This window comes from Lynx rufus, unplaced genomic scaffold, assembly GCF_022079265.1.
Source record: "Lynx rufus isolate CCGP_SWC_20201006 ecotype Redwood Valley unplaced genomic scaffold, mLynRuf1.p SCAF_2, whole genome shotgun sequence".
Lineage (NCBI taxonomy): Eukaryota > Metazoa > Chordata > Mammalia > Carnivora > Felidae > Lynx > Lynx rufus.
Window position 1 is genome coordinate 110602941 of NW_025814834.1, and position 12469 is coordinate 110615409.

The 12469-nt window shown below is 42.5% G+C and overlaps 1 long non-coding RNA gene and 1 pseudogene across 1 annotated transcript; one reads left to right on the plus strand and one right to left on the minus strand.

Moving 5' to 3' along the window:
* Positions 1–251: 251 nt before the first annotated feature.
* LOC124514770 (uncharacterized) lies at positions 252–1776 on the minus strand. Its single transcript, XR_006962660.1, has 2 exons — positions 1427–1776; positions 252–476 (listed from the first exon to the last, which is right to left on the minus strand). It is a non-coding gene; the product is annotated as an uncharacterized LOC124514770 (long non-coding RNA).
* A 6772-nt stretch (positions 1777–8548) lies between these two features.
* LOC124514236 (40S ribosomal protein S12-like) lies at positions 8549–9008 on the plus strand (annotated as a pseudogene).
* Positions 9009–12469: the final 3461 nt, after the last annotated feature.

Below are 12469 nucleotides of genomic sequence, written 5' to 3' on the forward strand. Positions count from 1 at the left end.
ATAGAGTGTTATTATGGCCTCTTTGATGCATGCCTCTGGCTATCTTTAAAACACGTAGCAAGATGTGCTAAATATGCAGACCTCACTCCCCTCAGCAGCCAATAAGTCATCTAGGACTATGTGTTGATATATACCTGTCCTTGCCAGGAACTTAGGTAAGGAAAGTACACAGCAATACAGTAGGGGTTAAAGTCAGGGGTCATCTGCACCCAGCAGTAGAGGAATCTGACGGTCTTCTGGGTATTGTCCAAATGGTGTTGCCCACTCTGGCAGTAAGAGTTCCATCCGATGGGTGTCAGTTACAGATCCAGACTTGTCCTCAGTGTCTTTCATGGAGCAAAGTACTTGAGTAGCAGATGACAGTGCCTTTCTCTCCAGATGGTGGTAGCTAAATGCTAGATGATGAGTGGGCACAGGCTCAGGACAGTCACAGAGCTGGTTCATGTCAGGTTCTCATCCCACATTTTGCTGAAGTCCTGATCAAATAGTTAGCCTTTTAGCTCCCAACCAGGAGTTGGTAAAAATAGAAATCTTAGGAAAATGTTTGTCAAGGGCATATGCTATGGCTAGAAGTATTGCACTCGGCTCGGCCCATTGGATGCTTTGGTCTCTCCCCCATACAGAATTTGGAGTGTCTGAATATGGGCCATAGGCTGAGATTGCCCACTGTTTGGCCTTTTAATGCCCTGTGCTCACTCCATTGGTAAAGAGATCATTGACTTTCTCGTTTTGTGAGTGGGGCTGCCCTACCTCTTATCCCCATTGAGCAAGGGATGAGACATCGCTGGGGACTTTGGTATGTTAATCTAGTGGCAGGGTATGTGGCCATGTCCTCATGGAGTCACAACACCCCATAGGGCCAGGTTAAGTTTGATCCCGTAGTAGCATTTCCATCTTAATAAAGTTGCAGCTTTAACTTTACAGGAAGCTTTTTTCCACTGTCCAGAACATAACAAGAATCTCCCCCCATAAGTATCTGGCTCTGCTCCAGCGTGGGCTTCCGTTCTGGTGAGTACCCAGTATGCCACCCATGTTGCCTCTCTAGGGGCAAACACCTGTAGGTTGAGTCTGGGAGCTGCTGGCACTAAAAGCCCATGGGTAAGCATGGACCTGTTCATTTGGTCTAGAGACTTCAGGAGGCAAATTTTGGGGTGGCCAAAGCTTCTAGTTTTAAGTCTTGCCTTCAGTTTATAGTGCTTGTTATTATGGCTCAGGTCCCCAGTGGAAAATGGAAAGCTATGGACGACTGCATAGATGGGGGCCAGCAAATACTGAAGGCGAGGAACATGTTGGTTCTCCTTTTCTGACATGGGAGGTTTCAGGGCTGGCAGCCTGTCTCTCCCCAGGGTATTTGTTAGTCAGCGAAGGCTGCCCTAACAAAGTACATGAACTGGGCGGCTTAAACAACAGACATTTATCGTCTCACCGTTCTGGAGGCTGGAAATCCAAGATCAAGGGGTCAGCAGGGCTGGTTCTGTTCATGCTTCTCTCCTACTTCCTGAAGCTTTGCTGGCAAGCGTTGGTGTCACCCTCATTTTTGTCTTCATCTTCACAGGGTGTTCTCCCTGTGTGTGCATCTGTTTCCCAATTTCCCCTTTTTGTGAGGACACCAGTCCCACTAAAATAAGGACCCACCCTACTTTAGTATGACCTAATCTTAACTAATTACACCAGCAATAACCCTTATTTCCAAAAAAGGTCACATTGTGGAGTCCTGGGGGTTAGAACTTCAATGTATGAATTTGGAGGGAACACAGTTCATTTTTTTTTAATTTTATATTTTATTTTTTTAAAGTTTACATCCAAATTAGTTAGCATATAGTGCAACAATGATTTCAGGAGTAGATTCCTTAGTGCCCCTTACCCATTTAGCCCATCCCCCCTTCCCACAACCCCTCCCGTAACCCTCAGTTTGTTCTCCATATTTATGAGTGTCTTCCGTTTTGTCCTCCTCCCTGTTTTTATATTATTTTTGTTTCCCTTCCCTTATGTTCATCAAAGTCCTCCTATGAGTGAAGTCATATGATTTTTGTCTTTCTCTGACTAATTTCACTCAGCATAATGCCCTCCAGTTCCATCCACGTAGTTGCAAATGGCAAGATTTCATTCTTTTTGATTGCCAAGTAATACTCCATTGTATGTATATACCACATCTTCTTTATCCATTCATCCATCGATGGACATTTGGGCTCTTTCCATACTTTGGTGCTATAAACATGGGGGTGCATGTGCCCCTTCGAAACAGCACACCTGTATCCCATGGATAAATGCCTAGTAGTGCAATTGCTGGGTCGTAGGGTAGTTCTATTTCTAGTTTTTTGAGGAACCTCCATACTGTTTTCCAGAGTGGCTCTACCAGCTTGCATTCCCGGAACACAGTTCAATTCATAACAACCAGATGGCCATGGGTGAAAGACCCTCCCTGCCCCACCTTTCCTCTCCCTCTCCTCTCTTCCCTTTCTTTCTCCCTCAATTTATCTTCTCCCTCTCTCCTTCCCTTCCTCCCTCTCTCTCCCTCCAGAAGTCCAACTATTAGCGCTGGCTAAGGAAGTGAATGGAAAATGATTTAAAGTGAGAGAGCTGACAAAAAGGCACGTCAGAGCGAGGAGCAGGGCCAGTTACCGGCCACCACAGTGTTTAAGAATCTGGGGAGTCCCAAAGGCCTTCCCTGGGCATTTCTTCAATAGTCTGTGCCTCTCTGTAGAGGGAAGTCCTTGAAAGCCATACCCTCAGGAGAGCTTCATGAGAGGGAAGAAAAAGGTGCAGAACAGTGTGCCTGCTGGGCCCCCATTTGCTGTTTTGAAAGGGACCATATATAGCCACATTCCACTCTCCTTGAGGAGAGTTGGAAACTGTAGACTGCCTCTGTGTGGTAGGGAGATTTTTTCACTTTTATTCTTTGAGATGTTTCTTTTTTAAGCATGGGCAGGTTTCACTTTCCAATTAAAAAATAACAGTAACGAGTGAGTGGTAATGAACCAAGTCGCGCCTCTGGAGGCCTCTGCCCACACTGCTGGAAGGCCTCTTGTGCACGCATTTGCATGGGTTACAAGAAACACAATGTTTTTGACTGGAAAGATAATTATCTTAATTCACCAGCCATGTCAATCAGCAGATTTGCCTCTGAATACCTTCTCAGTCTTCCCCCAAACCTGCTCTTTCTTGAAAGTTTCTTACCATTATGGGCATTCAAAAGACTCAGAAGCTAATGTCAAGATTTGTTGAATAGTTTGAACAATGGCAAGTGCCCAATTTTGGAATCAGAATGTGCCTTCTCAGGGTGGCAATATTCACAAGATGAACACCGATACTTGAGCATTTCCCATGTACCAAGCAATGCCCATGCACGATCCTATTTCCTTCTAACAACCTCTCTACAAGGGGGTGGGGTGCGCCACCATCATCCCCACGGGGACCAATCGGTAGTTACTCAGGTGAAGTCAAACAGTGAGTGTGCTGGCGGAGCCAGGATTTGAGACTAGGTCTGGGCAAACTCCAGAGCCTGAGCACGTAATCCTCAGCTGCTAGCTGAGGTAAAGGAAATGTGAAGCCACATATCACCAAATCCAATGTTAAATTAAGCAGTGAGACTGAAACACAGAGGAAACTGAAAAATCACAATGAGGTAGCCCTACCTATTAAGCTACCTACTGTGTGCTGGGCATCCTTCTGAGCACTTGCGCCCCTATGACCTCTCTGTGCAGTGGGCATCGATGCCCTCAGGAGGAGGAAACCAAAGCTTAGTGAGCTAAAGTGACTTTGCCCTAGACCACATAGCCCACAGGTGGCAGAAGGGGAATAGGACTTGGGGTCATATGACCCCAAAGCACCCTCTCTTGGCACATCCATCCTTGTTCCCGTTCCTCCACTGAAAGTGATCTCAACAAATTCCTGAATGAGCAGATGAATGACAATTCCTGAATGACAAGAAAACCACCATGAAGAGTCCTACCTCAATAACGCACGGCCCTACACTGCCTGAGCTGGGAGGCGGTCTGAGGCAAAGTCATTCTTCCCCTCTGCCTTCCCAACCAGAACCTGGGACACTGCTGACCAAGGAGGGAAGAACAAAGATAGTGAGTGGCTGGGGCTCTCCGTCTGACCTTGGCCCTCTCCCCTGGGTCCTCCTGTGTGCACATGGGCACTTGGCCAAGGTGCTTTGTGCTAGCTACCACTCTGAAGAGAAGGAAGGCCTCCCGCAGGGGTGATGGTCAGGAGACCCGGCCAGATTCACCTGGACACTTAGCGAGTGCTGTGAGCTGCAGGCACGGCTGGGCTGAAATGGGTCCATATCAAGCTTCCAGTCACATTTGATGGATAAGAGAGCTCACTGTGGCTGTGAATCCAGGTGGGGTTGTGGAAGCCACTAGAAAAAAAAAAAAAACAGCTGGGTTGACTGAAGGGGCTTCTAACCTGCCATCTTGCTCAGACATCTATAGAAAAAAATGCTGTAAGGAGACTCCATGCTCTCAGACACTTTTTTTTTTTTTAAGCCAAGAAAATTTCAAAAGCTTCCCTGAATGGTTTAGACATGTGTCTGATGATTTCACAAGAGAGGATCTGAAAACAATGTAGATACCCACCCAAAGATGTCAAGTACTGAGACAATGCCTAGCATTCATGGCTGGTGTTCCCAAAGGTCCCACTCCAAGTCTCCTGCCTCTCTTTCTTGGCACTTAAAGAAATACCCAGTAGCTGATGTCTGCCAGCTTTGTGACTCCACTCCACTCAGAGCACCAGCCACGTACATCCAGACTGGCATTGCACATTCTCCTTGCTCAGGGAGCCCCGGGAACTTCAGATCACCCTCACTCGCCATTTTCGCTACTCCCGTTGGGCTTGCCCATCTACGCTCTGTCCTCATTAATGGTTCCCTACCCTCCTATCCATCCAGGCTTAGCCTCTTCCTTCTCCAACTCTAATGGCCAAACAGAACAAGTTCTAACAGTTCTCTCTCCAAAGATGTTTCAATCTGTTGTGTCCCCTTTGTTCTCAGTTACTATCCAACTCAGAGACTCCGTCTCCCATCAGCGCTACTATGACCACATGGTTGATCCCCTGCTTCAACCATGCAATTCATCCTTCAGATCACAGCATATTCAGAAGACTAACACAGTAGCAAGAGCAAGTTACTCCAGAAGGAGGAAAGAGAAAGGAATCGGGAGGCCCAGGTAAGAAAACCTGTGGCCTGTAAGTCCACCTTCAAATTGTGGCACACTCCTACCTCATCTTGTCTCACATTTCCTGGAATCATTGTAATTTCCTGGATACACCTGGGGGAGTTCCAATCCTTGTGATACATTGCTTCTTCTGCTCACGATGTCTTCCTTGCTTGTCTGCCCAGCACGTAGTTAAAGCCTGAGATCTGGAACCAGAAAAAGCCAGATTTGAACCTCAGCTCCAACTACTAGCTCTATGACCTTCGTCCTGAGCCTCTTTCTGCATCCCTAATATAAAGGTCATATCAGCATTTATGTCATAAAACTGTTAACAGCCTTAAATGATATTACTCAAATTGTTTAGTGGAGAGGCATGGCACACAGTAAGCACTCAATAAATGTTATCCATCATAATCATCCTTGCCCCTCAGAAGTCAACTCCACACCATCTCCTGCATGAAGTTTTTCTTGATCTCTTCTAGTTGTGCCCCCAGTAAACCCACCATAATGCATTTATAATTAAGTTTGCTTTCCTGGGTCCCTCCTCACATTGTGACCTAATTAAGGGCAGAAGCTAGCTGGTTCATCTTTGGTCCTCTGCTATTGAGAGAATCTGGCACCTATAGGGCTCAGTGTTTGTTGAATGAATTGGTTAACGAATGAAGAAAAGTGGAAGTAGGGACTATTCATTAGCCAAATTTACTGTGTACTTCATGACAGACTTTGTTCTGGTTGCTGGGGATACATCAGTAAATAGAACAGATGGAGTTCCTGCCCTCATGGAGCTCCCACTCTAAGGAGGAGGATATACTCAACAACAAACAAGTCAATATATAGTAAGTTGGATGGTGCAAAGCGCTCCCGGGAAAATAAAGTGAGGGGCAGGTGCTTTCTCCTATAAGAAAAGTTAGGCAAGGTGTCATCAATAAGATGACATTTTAACAGAGATCAAAGGAAGTGAGGGAGCAAGGTTGGTGGATATTTGAGGAGACAGGGCAAGAAAGTGTGATGCAGACAGAGAACAGCTGGGTGCATATGAATAAAGGGAAGCTGGCCAGAACACCATTTTATTCATCTGTAAAATAGGGACAATATCATCTCAAAGAATTAAGTACCATTGATGTCAAAATGTGAAGTGCCATATATTAGTTCAGCTCAACACACCGAATGGTGACAACAATATGGACATGGTTCTTGTCCCCTGGGACCCCATGGCCTCTTTGACTTGGTCCTCCTTCCCCCTGACATGGGTTTCAAAAGAGGTCAGCTTGGAATGGCTGTCCGTAACTACACTGGTCATCCACAGGTAAGTTCTTCGAGAGACCAGTGCTTCCCTGACCTGTGCTGGTCTCACACAGAACTGGTCTGGGGAACTCTATTTCTCTGCTATCTCTAGCCAAAAAAAGTAACTTCTTGTTCAAAACATACAAGAAACGAGAGAATTACAAAGAAATCACTTCTTCTCAAAACTCAAAGGGCGGGCAATCAAATAAACCTCTCTCCTTTTCTCTCCTGACTCTCAAACCGTGAGCACTGATTTCCCTCACCCACGGAGATCCTCACATATTGGAGACCAAACTCCATGTTCCTTTACTTTCAATCCACTTTTTAACATGTCATCAGAAAACATTTATGAAGTTTTATTTAAAGCCTCACTCATTGCTCTCTAGTCAAATAAACCTAAGGAATGACTCGCTGCCCTAGGGCCTGATAAGCTTTGAGCCTCCCTCCGTGCATCCGTCATGGAAAGAACCTTCAGGCACAGGTCTTTGTAAGAACTGAGCTAGTCCTGGGGAGCACAGACCCAAACCCTCCTCCCCCAGAGTGAGTGGTGTTTTCCCTAGTTGTTCCTTCATATCCTTCTTTTAATTCAAATCCTGCTTTGAGGCAGCAAGAATGTTTTTTAAAAATCTTATAGTAAATCCTTTTACAAACGGTCATCTCCGAGTTTTGGTCAAATCTTTACATTTATGTACTGAGCTTGCTTAAAATGAGGCATACTAGTAATACTGTGATACAGCCCACCACTTTCTTTAAAAAAACCAATGAACATATGAAATGCCTATCTGTAGCTCAACATACCAAAATCAGCCAACTTGAGACACATGCATTTTTGTAACATTTCTAGCCCATGTCTACACTAGGCAATTCCACCTCTCAGGACTTCTCGAACATCTCAGCAATCCTTTTATATACAGGTAACCGACCTCACTTAACTCCACACTACACGTACGTGTTCCACAGTGCATGAGATGGGAAAACGGCTACCTCTACGGCAGGAGGGGAAGATCATAACAGAGACCATATGGAGCCTGGCCTGACAATCTCTAAGAGGAAGAGTAGTATGCAGGTGGGTGAGAAGTCAATTTGGAAACAATGGTTAATCTAATGCCCTCCAAAACAAAACAAAACAAAACAAAACAAAATTGCAGAGCATTTTACTAGTAAAGGGGTCCCTCTCTGGCTCCCAGGGCACAATCTTGGCAGGCCAGAAGGCAGTCGGATGATATAATTAAAATGCTGCAAGAAAAAACCCCCATCAACCGAGAATTCTGTATCTGGCAAAAACTATCCTTCCAAAATGAGGGAGAAATTAACACATTCCCAGACAAACAAGCGCTGTGGAAATTCACTACCAATAGACAAGCTCCACAAGAAATGCTTAAGGTGGTCCTCCAAACTGAAAGGATACTAGTAAGTAATTCGAAGCCATACAAAAATGTAAATCTTTCCAGTAGAGCTAATTACACGGATAAATATAAAACTTAGTTTTATAATTATCATAACTTCTTTTACAGGATTTAAAATATAAAAGCATAAAAAATAACTAGAAGTCTGTTAGTGGGTACACAATATATATAAATGTGATTTATGATTTCAGTAACATAAAAAGGGCTAGACTATAAAGTAGCTTTTGTATGTGATTGAAATTACAGTTTAAAAATATTTGTAGCTTAGTATGTTATATGTAATTATCATAACTACAAAGAAAATGTCTATAAACACATCCCTACACACTGAAAACTACAAAATTTTGCTCAAAGAAATGAAAGAGAATATACAGATCCTGTGTTCATAGACTGGAAGACTTAATATTGTTAAAATGTCCAGCACTACCCAAAGTGATCTATGGAACCAGTGCAGTCCCTATGAACACCCCAATGACGTTTATTGAAGAAATAGAATAATCAATCTTAAGTTTCGTATGAAATCTCAAGGGACCCCAAATAGTCAAAACAATCTTGAAGAACAAATTTAGAAGACTCACACTTTAGGATTTGCTACAAACCTATAGTAATCACAACAGTGCCATGCTCCCTTTCCCTCAGTCACGTGGAGGCAGAGGATTGGGTGCACTCAAAATTGGGCTCCACCCATAACCCACCTCCATGACTGAGGAAGTCATTGCTGCTGGAAGTGTAATGGAGGTTAACACTGTTTTACAAGAGGTGCTGAAGACAACCCTCATCCATGACGGCCTAGCATGTGGAATTCGTGAAGCTGCCAAAGCCTTAGACAAAGGCCAAACCCACCTTTGTGTGCTTATATCCAACTTTGATGAGCCCATGTGTGTCAAGTTGGTGGAGGCCCTTTGTGCTGAACACCAAAATCAACCTAATTAAGGTTATAAGAAATTAGGGGAATGGGTAGGCCTCTGTAAAACTGACAGAGGGAAAACCCCATTAAGTGGTTGGTTGCTGTTCTGTGGTGCTTAAGGACTATGGCAAACAGTTGCAGGCCAAGGATGTCATCAAGGGATACTTCAAATGTGAGAAAAAAACCAAAACTTGGTTCTTGTTGCAAAAAACGCCACAAAAAAGTGTCACTCTGGCACAAAGACAGACATAGCCTGATGGAATTGAGCCCAGAAATGACTTTTGACAAGGGAACCAAGGCCATTCAATGAGAATAAAGAATGATTGATGGGGGGTGGGAGGGGGTGGGTGGGTGATGGGTATTGAGGAGGGCACCTTTTGGGATGAGCATTGGGTGTTGTATGGAAACCAATTTGACAATAAACTTCATATATTATGGCACAAAAACAGATACACAGACAAATGGAATACAATAGAAACCCCAGAACTAGACCCACAAACGTATGGCCAACTCATCTTTGACAAAGCAGGAAAGAACATCCAATGGAAAAAAGACAGCCTCTTTAACAAATGGTGCTGGGAGAACTGGACAGCAACATGCAGAAGGTTGAAACTAGACCACTTTCTCACACCATTTACAAAAATAAACTCAAAATGGATAAAGGACCTAAATGTGAGACAGGAAACCATCAGAACCTTAGAGGAGAAAGCAGGAAAAGACCTCTCTGACCTCAGCCGTAGCAATCTCTTACTCGACACATCCCCAAAGGCAAGGGAATTAAAAGCAAAAGTGAATTACTGGGACCTTATGAAGATAAAAAGCTTCTGCACAGCAAAGGAAACAACCAACAAAACTAAAAGGCAACCAACGGAATGGGAAAAGATATTTGCAAATGACATATCGGACAAAGGGCTAGTATCTAAAATCTATAAAGAGCTCACCAAACTCCACACCCGAAAAACAAATAACCCAGTGAAGAAATGGGCAGAAAACATGAATAGACACTTCTCTAAAGAAGACATCCAGATGGCCAACAGGCACATGAAAAGATGTTCAGCGTCGCTCCTTATCAGGGAAATACAAATCAAAACCACACTCAGGTATCACCTCACGCCAGTCAGAGTGGCCAAAATGAACAAATCAGGAGACTATAGATGCTGGAGAGGATGTGGAGAAACGGGAACCCTCTTGTACTGTTGGTGGGAATGCAAATTGGTGCAGCCGCTCTGGAAAGCAGTGTGGAGGTTCCTCAGAAAATTAAAAATAGACCTACCCTATGACCCAGCAATAGCACTGCTAGGAATTTATACAAGGGATACAGGAGTACTGATGCATAGGGGCACTTGTACCCCAATGTTCATAGCAGCACTCTCAACAATAGCCAAATTATGGAAAGAGCCTAAATGTCCATCAACTGATGAATGGATAAAGAAATTGTGGTATATATACACAATGGAATACTACATGGCAATGAGAAAAAATGAAATATGGCCCTTTGTAGCAACGTGGATGGAACTGGAGAGTGTGATGCTAAGTGAAATAAGCCATACAGAGAAAGACAGATACCATATGGTTTCACTCTTATGTGGATCCTGAGAAACTTAACAGGAACCCATGGGGGAGGGGAAGGAAAAAAAAAAAAAAAAGAGGTTAGAGTGGGAGAGAGCCAAAGCATAAGAGACTGTTAAAAACTGAGAACAAACTGAGGGTTGATGGGGGGTGGGAGGGAGGGGAGGGTGGGTGATGGGTATTGAGGAGGGCACCTTTTGGGATGAGCACTGGGTGTTGTATGGAAACCAATTTGTCAATAAATTTCATATATATATATAAAAAAATAAAATAAAATAAAATATCTAATATACATTAAAAAAAGTAAACTTCATATATTAAAAAAATAAAATTAAAAAAAGAATAAAGAATGAAATGGGGAAAATATTTGCAAATTATTTATCTGATAAGGAGTTATTATCCACAATATATAAGGAATTCCAACAACTCAACAGCTTATTTAAAAAATGGGCAAAATATTTGAATAAGTAGTTCTCCAAAGAAGGTATCAAAAGCACTAAAATAAGATGTTCAATATCACTAATCATCAGAATACAAATCAAAAACACAATGACGTACCACCTCACACCCATTAGGATGGCTACTATTAAAACACACACACACCCCAAAAATAAGTGTTGGTGTGGTGGTGGACAAATTGGAATCCTTTGCACTATTGGTAGGAATGTAAAATGGTGCAGCCATTATGGAAAACATAATGGCAGTTCCTTAAGATTAGAATTACCGTAAGATCCAACAATTCTACCTCTGGGTAGAATTACTTCAAAGAATTGAAAGCAGAGTCTCAAAGAAATATTTGCACACCCATGTTCATGGCAGCATTATTAACAACAAAAGGTAAAAGCAACCCAAATGTCCATGAACAGATGATGAATGGATAAGCTAACCATGGTATCTACATACAAGAGTATTTATTATTCAGCCTTAAAATGGAAGAAAATGCTGATACATTTCAACATGAATGAACCTTGAGAACATTGTGCTAAGTGAATACACCAGTCAAAAAGGATAAATAATGTATGATTCCATTTATGTAAGAGTCATAGTCAAAATCATAGACAAAGTAGAACAGTGATTGCCAGTGCTGGGTGGGGGGGAGAGAATGTGGAGTTACTATTCAATGGGTAGTTTCACTTTATTAACATGAAAAGATTTCTGGAGATGAAAGGAAGTGGTTATTGCAAACAAGAGTGAACAATGTCACTAACTGTACACTTAAGATGGTCCTTTAAGATGTCAGATCTTATGTGTATTTTACATATTTACAATTAACTTAGAATAATTATAATTAGTCAACAATTCTTTTAACGGGAAACAAAATGATTGTTTCACTCCATTCAAATGGTCAAAGTTACCACCACCAAACACTGGGACAAACTCAAGGTCCTGTGGAGAGAAATATGCTTAACTATTTGGGAAGCAAGAAGCAAGCTGTCAGCAAGTTACTCATATGTATAAATGTTACAAATGTTCACAATTGGTTAAATATAGGTGAAGGGCATACTGGGAGTTTATTTTGCCAATCTTGCCACATAATGGTTAGCTGGAAATATTTCCAACATTAAAAAAAAAAAAATTGCCAGGTTTGGCAATTTCTAAAATAACCCATTGACCAAGGCTCATTTATACAGAAACAATCTTCTTCCATATAAGACAAATTCCGCATCATTTTGAATTCCTCAGGCATGATTGTCACTTTACACCTGGCACCAACAGTTTTACCCTACATGGGAGAAACCATCAGGTAACTGGAGCTTACCCCATCAAATGGCAAAATGCTATATTGGTAAACTTTAAATCTTTTTTTTAGAAAGTATGACTCTTACCTTTCTTGTTTAGAATTTTTAATGACCAGGGTCATCAACATGGGCTTCAATAGGTGGCTGTGCTTTTTTTTTTTTTGCTCTCACAAGTTTTTTTGAGGCCATTTATATGAAGCAAATGGATAGTGTAGAAAGCAATGGTTTCCATCTAGTGGTTAGCAAGCACCTAGTAATATCTTTACGTACCTGCCTTTTATAGCTCACTATTCCATCTGTGCTTCTAAGCTTGTTGAAAGCAAATGCAGAGATTCTGAGATTCTTCTGAGTAAAATGCATACACTGCATGTTATTTTGTCTGTTCAAAAGCTTTTATGGTGTGGT